The sequence below is a fragment of the Hylobates moloch genome, unplaced genomic scaffold, assembly GCF_009828535.3.
Source record: "Hylobates moloch isolate HMO894 unplaced genomic scaffold, HMol_V3 SCAFFOLD_11, whole genome shotgun sequence".
Classification (NCBI taxonomy): Eukaryota; Metazoa; Chordata; class Mammalia; order Primates; family Hylobatidae; genus Hylobates; species Hylobates moloch.
Window position 1 is genome coordinate 8,975,194 of NW_026652286.1, and position 9,922 is coordinate 8,985,115.

At 41.4% G+C, this 9,922-nt stretch overlaps 1 non-coding gene across 1 annotated transcript; it reads right to left on the reverse strand.

Moving 5' to 3' along the window:
• Window positions 1-3,011: 3,011 nt before the first annotated feature.
• LOC116477516 (U6 spliceosomal RNA) lies at window positions 3,012-3,122 on the reverse strand. Its single transcript, XR_004250488.1, has one exon. It is a non-coding gene; the product is annotated as a U6 spliceosomal RNA (small nuclear RNA).
• Between the last annotated feature and the right edge of the window lie 6,800 nt (window positions 3,123-9,922).

The following is a 9,922-nucleotide window of genomic DNA, read 5'->3' on the forward strand; positions in this document are numbered from 1 at the left end:
CTTTGACAAAAATGTTGATAGTGATATGAACAATAAGGTCCAGGCTGAGGTGGTCTCAGATGGAGATGAGAATCATGTTGGGAGCTGTAGCAAAAGTAATTCTTGTTATGTTGTAGCAAAGAGACTGGTGGCATTTTGTGCCTGTCCTAGAGATTAGTGGAACTTTGAACTTCAGAGAGATGATTTAGGGTATCTGGTGGAAGAAATTTCTAAGCAGCAAAGTGTTCAAGAAGTGACTTGGGTGCTGTTAAAGGCATTCAGTTTTAAAAGTGAAACACAACATAAAAGTTTGGAAAATTTGCAGCCTGACAATGCAATAGAAAAGAAAATCCCGTTTTCTGAGGTGAAATTCATGCCAGCTGCAGAAATTTGCTTAAGTAATGAGGAGCTGAATGTTAATTCCCAAGACAATGGGGAAAATTTCTCCAGAGCATGTCAGAGGTCTTCACAGAAGCCTCTCCCATCACAGGCCCGAAGGCCTACGACGAAAAAGTGGTTTTGTGGGCCAGGGCCAGGGTCCCCATGTTGTGTGCAGCCTAGCGACTTGGTGCCCTGCATCCCAGCCACTCCAGCTATGGCTGAAAGGGACCAATGTAGAGCTTAGGCCATGGCTTAAGAGGGTGCGAGTCTCAAGCCTTGGCAGCTTCCACATAGTGTTGAGCCTGCAGGTGCACAGAAGTCAAGAATTGAGGTTTGTGAACCTCTGCCTAGATTTCAGAAGACGTATGGAAATGCCTGGATGCCCAGGCAGATGTTTGCTGTAGGGGCAGGACCCTCATGGAGAACCTCTGCTAGGGCAGTACAGAAGGAAAATGTGGGGTGGGAGCCCCCACATAGAGTCCTTACTGGAGGACCACCTAGTGGAGCTGTGAGAAAAGGACCACTGTCCTCCAGACCCCAGAATGGTAGATCCGTCAACAGCTTGCACCATGAGCCTAGAAAAGCCTCAGACACTCAAGGGCAGCCCATGAAGGCAGCCGGGAGGGAGGCTGTACCCTGCAAAGCCACAGAGGTGGAGCTGTCCAAAACCATGGGAACCCACCTCTTGCTTCAGTGCGACCCGGATGTGAGACATGGAGTCAAAGGAGTTCACTTTGGAGCTTTAAGATTGTACTGCCCTTCTGTATTTTGGACTTGCATGGGGCCTGTAGCCCCTTTGTTTTGGCCAATTTCTTCCATTTGGAATGGCTGTATTTACCCAATTCTTGTACCCACATTGTATCTAGGAAGTAACTAACTTGTTTTTGATTTTACAGGCTCATAGGTGGGAGGGACTTGTCTTTTCCCAGATGAGACTTTAAACTGTAGACTTTTGAGTTAATGCTGAAATGAGTTGAGACTTTAGGGGACCACTAGGAAGGCATGATTTGTTTTGAAATGTGAAGATGTGAGATTTGGGAGGGACTGGGGTGGAATGATGTAGTTTGGCTCTGTGTCCCACCCAAATCTCATCTTATGGCTCCTATAATTTCCAAGTGTTGTGGGAGGGATTTGGTGGAGAATTACTGAATTATGGGGGTGGGTCTTTCCCTTGCTGTTCTTGTGATAGTGAATGGGTCTCACGAGATCTGATGGTGTGAAAAATGGGAGTTTCTCTGCACAAGCTCTCTTTTTGCCTGCCACCATCCACATAAGATGTGACTTGCTCCTCCTTGCCTTCTGCCATGATTGTGAGGCCTCCCCATCTGCATGGAACTGTGAGTCCAATGAAATCTTTTTCTTTTGTAAATAGCCCAGTCTCCAGTATGTCTGTATCAACAGCATGAACACAGGCTAACACTCTACATTTCCTATACATCTGTTATTCTGTATTCGTTGACATATATCTCCCTATTTCCTTCCTATACCCTTCACTTCTGGTAACCACTGCTTTATCGTCCTTGCATATTTGAGCTCTTTTTATTTAAAAAAAATTCCTCATATAAGTAAGATTATGCAATAATTTTCTTTCTCTGTCTGGCTTATTTCACCTAGCATAATGTCATCTATAGTAGTTCCATTCATGTTGTAGACCTCCTTCTTTTTAGGGGTGATTATTTCTGTGTGTGTGTGTCTTTATGTGTGTGTTTGTGATATTTTCTTTATCCATTTGTCTGTCTATGGGTATTTATATTGTTTACATGTGTTGCTATTGTAAATAATCCTGCAATCAACATGAGAGTACAGATACATTTGCAATGTGTCTATTTTATCTCTTATGTGTATGTATTCAGAAAATGGATTTCCAGGTCATATAGTAGTTTTATTTTTAACTTCTTTAGGAGCCTTCATACTGCTTTCCATCATGGCTATAGCAAACTACATTCCCATCAACAGTGTACCAGGGTTCCCTTATCTCCACACCCTTGCCAACATTTATCTTTTCCTTTTTAATTAATAGTCATCCTTATGGGTATGAGATGATATCTCATAATGCTTTAATTTGCATTTCCCTGGTGATTACTTATGTTGAGAACATTTTATGTCTTTTAATATTTTATATTTTACAACTTATTGTAGCTGTAGTTATTTTTTACTATAACTGTAGGCATAGGTATATTATTTTGACTTTTAACCTTTGTACTAGAGATTTGAAAAATTAACACATCACCATTACAGTAATAGAGTACTTTGGATTTGATTATGAATTTGTCTCTACCAATTGGGTTTATACATTTTTATGTTTTCATGATAGTAATTATCCCTTTTTTTCAGTTTAACATCTCCCTTAAGCATTTGTTTTAAGTCCAGTCTAGTGATGATAAATTATGTCAGCTTTTGTTTCTCTGGGACAGGGTTTATTTCTCTTTTATTTCTGAATGTATTGCTGGGTATAGTATTCAGGATTGATAAGGGTTTTATGTATTTATTTTTCCCAACCCTTTGAGTATATCAACCCATTCCCCCAGTCTGTGATTTTTTTTTCTGCAAAATCCTCTCATAGTCTAATACAGATTCCCTCACAGGTGACTTGAAGCTTTTATCTTGCTCTTTTTAGAATTCTCTCTTTGTCTGTGCCTTTTTTCAATTTGTGAAACATAGAATGCTTCACAAGTTTGTGTGTTGTTGTTGCACAGGGGCCATGCAAATCTTCTCTGTATTATCACAATTTTAGTATATGTGCTTGCTACTAAAGTAAGCAATAACTCTAACACTCTATAAGGCAGTGATTTGTATCTGGACTTACATATCAGAGATTTAATGCTTACAGAGTTCTGATAACTGACCCTAGAACACTCAGATAATAAATTATAAAGCCAGAATTTTGACTCATGCATTCCTGATATCAAAACTTATACTCTTACTTGCATCACTAGACTGCCTATTAAAGAACTCTTTCCCTTCATGAGTCAATATCCATTACCTCATATAAGTGTACTCGTTGTTAAGTTTGTTTTATATGTATATTTTTAGGGTGGATTCCTTACACATGCTTTGTCACTATAGTAGTAGTGACAATATGAATTTACAGCATTAGGAAATAGATAACTGGAGAATGTAAAATTTACCCTGAATATCCTGAAGAGTCTTCACAGGCTGAGGTATCAGTACAGTATTGTATAATTTTTGTAGATATTACTTTCTATAACTCAAACAACAAAATGAAATTTCCAGTGTTTCTGTTACTTGTATTGGCATATGCACAGACATAGATTTGTAAACTTGGCCGGGTGCGGTGGCTCATGCCTGTAATCCCAGCACTTTGGGAGGCCAAGGTGGGTGGATCACAAGGTCAGGAGATCGAGACCATCCCGACTAACACAGTGAAACCCCGTCTCTACTAAAAATACAAAAAATTAGCCAGGCTTGGTGGCAGGCGCCTATAGTCCCAGCTACTCGGGAGGCTGAGGCAGGAGAATGGCCTTGAACCTGGGAGGCAGAGCGGCAGTGAGCCAAGATTGCACCACTGCACTCCAGCTGGGCGACAGAGCGAGACTCTGCCTTAAAAAAAAAAAAAGAGAGAGAGAGAGAGGTTTGTAACCTTGCCAAATATTGCATGGCAGGTAATCTTCTTTGTAGAACATGGAATTAAAGCCATCAGGACATGATAATAATGTGAAAAGTATTAGCTTACTAATAGCAAATTTTATAATCCTTAATCACTCAACACATTACTAGCAAATATTCCGAAGTTCAGAATTCAATATTAAAATCTAAAGAATTGGTTGTTAGCAAAAGCTAAAGTCACTGGGGGTTCAAATTTCAGCCCACCGTGATGACTACCACCTTATACTTCCATGGGGTCACAGGTCAGATATATTAATTTGACCAAAACTTGAGATGATACTAATTTTAAACATTTCAAAATTGTTAAAAAGAATAGTAATTTCCTCACATTTGCTTTGTATTGACTGACTACTTTATTCCTATTTTTTTTTTTTTTTTTTTTGAGACTGAGTTTCACTTTGTTGCCCAGGCCAGAGTGCAATGGTGCAATCTCGGCTCACTGCAACCTCTGCCCCCCGGATTCAAACGATTCTCCTGTCTCAGCCTCTCAAGTAGCTGAGACTACAGGTATGCACCACCACACCCGGCTAATTTTGTGTTTTTAGTAGAGATGGGGTTTCTCCATATTGGTCAGGCTGGTCTCGACCTCCCGACCTCAGGTGATCTGCCTGCCTCGGCCTCCCAATATTTTATTCCTTTTTGTGTTTAACACTATCCACCACTCTTCCACCCCTCTGATTCCCTTCTAACTGGAGGAAAGTCACCTTGTTGACAGACATCTCAGAAATATTGTGATTAAAGATATACAGAGTACCTTGAATTAGGAAAAGTTTTCAATAACCCATACAGTCTATAAATGCTAGAAAAAAAATCCATACTGGTGCAAAAATATATTCCAAGCTCTCTACAAGCCTCTGGATTATACAGCCATTATTAATTAAAATAATTCTAGTCAGAACGAAATAGAATCAAACAGGATACTTTGTCTTGCATCTACTAAGCCCCTGCAGTTTTATTTTCTCCATTAGGCCTCTTTTACCAAGTCCTGGGAAATTTTGTCTGGTTTACTCTGCTTATCTGTATGTGGAATGAAATCACACTTGAGTATATTGCCACCCTTTTCTTTTTCATGAGTTCAATTAAACAGTAAGAAAGATCAACATGGGTTTGAAGGCCAGCTATATAACCCTGAATAACTATTCAAGTTTTAAAAACTTAATTGTTTCATTTGTTAAATAAGGCCAAGGGTGGTTGTCATCGTTTTACATAAAATGTTTCTTTCAAACAATTATCCCAAATTTTTCTAGAAAAGATATATTTTAGATAGAACCATTTGGAAAACTCTATATACTATGTTATCATCATTAGATATCAAAATTATATTATTATATTAATGATTCTGAGCAGTACTAAAGTAAGGAAACCTGTTTATAGTAACTCAACATTTCTAAAAAATATTGATTAAGGCTGGGCGCGGTAGCTCACGCCTGTAATCCCAGCACTTTGGGAGGCTGAGGCGGGCGGATCAGGAGGTCAGGAGATCAAGACCATCCTGGCTAACACAGTGAAACCCTGTCTCTACTAAAAATACAAAAAATTAGCTGGGCGAGGTGGCAGGCGCCTGTAGTCCCAGCTACTCGGGAGGCTGAGGCAGGAGAATGGCGTGAACCCTGGGGGGCGGAGCCTGCAGTGAGCCGAGATCGCACCACTGCACTCCAGCCTGGGCGACAGCGAGACTCTGTCTCAAAAAAAAAAAAAAAAAAAAAGTTGATTAAATAAACTGTGTGTTTAGTACTTATTAACCTGCTGCAGAAATAGACACTTACGGAATACACTTTGGAAAATGCTGTTTTAAGGATTAAAAATTGTTTCCAGCCTAGATCACATTGCTAAATTCTAGTCTACCACTACATATTTGATAACCACACTTAGATATCTATCTAGAAAAGTAAAAGGTTTGGAAATGAAATTCTGATTTTTCTCTTTAAATCTGCATCTTATGTACTCATTCTAAAGTCAGTAAATATCAGATCAATTATTTGGCTCAGACCAAAGATGTTGTGATTATTCTTGATTCCTCTCTTTGCTCCTACTCCACATCATGCTCATAAAAAAATCTTATTTAAAAATACAAAAAATTTGGCTAGTTCTTACCAACTCCACCATTATCACACTAGCCCAAGTCACCCTCTCACTTAAATTTTAGCAATAATTTTTGGCTTGGTTTCCATGATCTTTTCATTCTCTTCTACAGTCTTTTTTCAACATAGCAGTTGAAAGTTGTGTTTTTAAATGGAAGTTTCACTGTGTTATTCCTGCCCAAAAATGTCTAATATTTTTTAAGTTGTGCAGATTAAAAGCCAATATCCATGTAAATGACCCCAAAAGTTCTTCAGGATCTGCCTCAGCCTTTTAATTCTCAGATTTTATTTCCTGCTGCACCCTTCCTTGCCCTCTTTCTTTGAGCTAAAGTAAAATTTTAGTAATTTTTAAGCACAAAGCATGTGTATTAGTCCAATTTCACGCTGCTGATAAAGACACACCTGAGACTGGCAATTTACAAAAGAATGAGGTTAAATGGACTTACAGTTCCAGATGATTGTGAGGCAGGTGAGGCCTCACAATCATGGCAGAAGGTGAAAGGCATGTCTCACATGGTGGCAGACTACAGAAGAGCTTGTGCAGGGAAACTCCCCATTTTAAAACCATCAGATCTTGTGAGACTTATTTACTATCCTGAGAACAGCACAGGAAAGACCTGCCCCCATAATTCAATTACCTCCCACTGGGTCCCTCCCACAACACATGGGAATTCAAGATGAGATTTGGGTGGGGACACAGCCAAACCATATAATTCTGCCCCTGGCCACTCTCAAATCTCATGTCCTCACATTTCAAAACCAATCATGCCTTTCCCCCAAAGTCTTAACTCATTTCAGCATTAACTCAAAACTCCTCAGTCCAAAGTCTACTCCAAGACAAGGCAAGTCTCTTCCACCTATGAGCCTGTAAAATAAAAAACAGGTTAGTTACTTCCTAGATACAATGGGGGTACAGGCATTGCGTAAATACAGCCATTCCAAATGGAAGAAATTGGCCAAAACAAAGGGCTACCGGCTCCACGCAAGTCTAAAAATCTAGTTGGGCAGTCAAATTTTGAGATGAAGTCTCACTCTGTTGCCCAGCCCGGAGTGCAGTGGCTCAATCTCGGCTCACTGCAAGCTCCGCCTCCTGGGTTCACACCATTCTCCTGCCTCAGCCTCCCAAGCAGCTGGGACTATAGGTGCCCACCACCATGCCCGACTAATTTTTTTGTATTTTTAGTAGAGACAGGGTTTCACCATGTTAGCCAGGATGGTCTCAATCTCCTGACCTCGTGATCCACCCACCTTGGCATCCCAAAGTGCTGGGATTACAGGCATGAACCACTGCGCTCAGGGCGGTCAAATCTTAAAGCTCCAAAATGATCTCCTTTGACTCCATGACTCATATCCAGGTCATACCAATGCAAGAGGTGGGATGGGAACTGGAGCAAGGGTGAATCCTCTTATGTTCTAGCCTACAGACTGGCAGCATTTTACCCCTGTCCTAGAGATTTGTGGAATTTTGAACTTGAGAGAAATGATTAAGGGCAACTGGTAGAAGAAATTTATAAGCAGCAAAGCATATGAGAAGTGACTTGGGTGCTGTTAAAGGCATTCTGTTTTATAAAGGAAGCAGAGCATAAAAGTTAGGAAAATAGGAAAATTTGCAGCCTGACAATGTGATAGAAAAAGAAATCCCATTTTCTGAGGAGAAATTCAAGCCAGCTGCATAAATTTGCATAAGTAATGAGGAGCTGAATGTTAATCTCCAAGACAATGAGGAGAATATCTCCAGGGCATGTCAGAGGTCTTCACAGCAGTCCTTCCCATCACAAGCCTGAAGGCCTAGGAGGAAAAAGTGGTTTCATGGGTTGGGCCCAGGGTCCCTGTACTGTCTGCAGCCTAGGAAGTTGGTGCCCTATGTCCTAGCCGCTCCCATCATTGCTAAAAAGGGCCAAAGTACAGCTTAGCCCATGGCTTCTGAGGATGCAAGTCCCCAACTTTGACAGCTTTCATGTGGTGTTGAGCCTATGAGTGCACAGAAGTCAAGAACTGAGGTTTGGGAACCTTTGCCTAGATTTGAGAGGATGTATTGAAATGCCTGGGTATCCAAGCAGAAGTTTGCTGCATGGGCGGGGCTCTTTGCAGTACCTCTTTGAGGGTAGTACAGCAGGGAAATGTGGGGTACGAGTCACCACACAGAGTCCCTACTGGGGCACTGCCTAGTGGTCTGTGAGAAGATGTCTGCTGTCCTCCAGGTTTAATTGAACTGTAAGTCAATTAAATATCTTTTCTTAATAAATTACTTAGTCTCATGTAGTTCTTTATAGCAGAGTGGTTGGAGCAGTTTTCAGGGTTCAGAAAAAGACAGGAAGATTTGGGAAAGTTTGGAACTTCCTAGAGACTTCTTGAATGGTTTTGACTAAAATGTTGACAGTGATGTGGATAATGAAGTCCAGGCTGAGGTGGTCTCAGATGGAGATGAGGAACATATTGGGAACTGGAGCAAAGGCCATGGTTGCCATGCTTGAGCAAAGAGACTGATGGCATTTAGCTCCTGCCCTAGAGATCTGTGAAACTCTGAACTTGAGAGAGATAATTTAGGGTATCTGGAAGCATACATTTCTAAGCAGCAAAGCATTCAAGATGTGACCTGGCTGTTTCTGAATGCATACAGTCACAATGATATGATCTGAAATTGGAACTTATGTTTAAAAGGGAAGCGGAATATAAAAGTTTGGAAAGTTCAAAGCCTGACTATGTGACAAAAACTAAAAACCCACTTCCTGGGGAGAAATTGAAGCTGGCTGCATAAATATGCACAAAGTAATGAGGAACCTGTTGTTATTAGCCAAGACATTGGGAAAATGTCTCCAGGGCATTTCAGCAATCTTAATGGAAGGCCCTCCCATCACAAGCCCAGAGGCCTAAGAGGGAAAAATGGTTTTGTGGGCTGGGATCAGGGCCCCCACTGCTCTGTGAAACTTTGGGATATAGAGCCCTGTGTTCCCAGTGCTCCAGCTCTACTCATGGCTAAAATAGGACAAAGTATAGCTCAGGCTGTGGCTTCAGAGGGTGCAAACCCCAAGCCTTGGAAATTTCCACATGGTATTGGGCATGTGGATGCACAGATGGCAAAAATTGAGGTTTGGAAACCTGTGTCTACATATCAGAGTATGTATGGAAACAACTGTATGCTCAGGCAGAAGTCTGCTGCAGTAGCAGTGCCCTCATGGAGAACCTCTGCTAGGGCAGTGCAGGAGGGAAATGTGGGATTGGAGCCCCCACACAGAGTCCCCACTGAGGCACTGCCTAGTAGAGCTGTGAGAAGAGGACCATCATCCTCCAGACCCTAGAATGGTAGATCCATTGACAGCTTGCACTGTGTGCCTGGGAAAGCTCCAGGCATTCAACAGCAGCCTGTGAAAGAAGTTTCAGGGGCTGTACCCTGCAGAGTTGCAGCAGCAGAGCTGCCCAATAGCTTGGGAGCCCACCTATTGCATCAGCATGCCCTGGATGTGAGACATGGAGTCAAAGGAGATTATTTTGGAGCCTTAAGTTTTAAGGTCTGCCCTGCTGGGTTTCTGACTTGCATGGGGCCTGTTGCCCCTTTGTTTTGGTCAATTTCTCCCTTTTGCAATGGGAACATTTACCCACTGTCTGTACCCCCATTGTGTCTTGTAAATAACTAACTTGTTTTTAATTTTACAGGCTCATAAGTGGAAGGGAATTCCCTTGTCTCAGATGAGACTTTGGACTTGGACTTTTGAGTTAATGCTGGAATGAGTTAAGATTGGAGCAACTGTTTGGAAGGCATGATTGATTTTGAAATGTAAAAAGGATGTGAGGTTTTGGAGGGGTCAGGGGTGAAATGATATGGTTTGGCTCATGTCCCCATCCAAATCTCATCT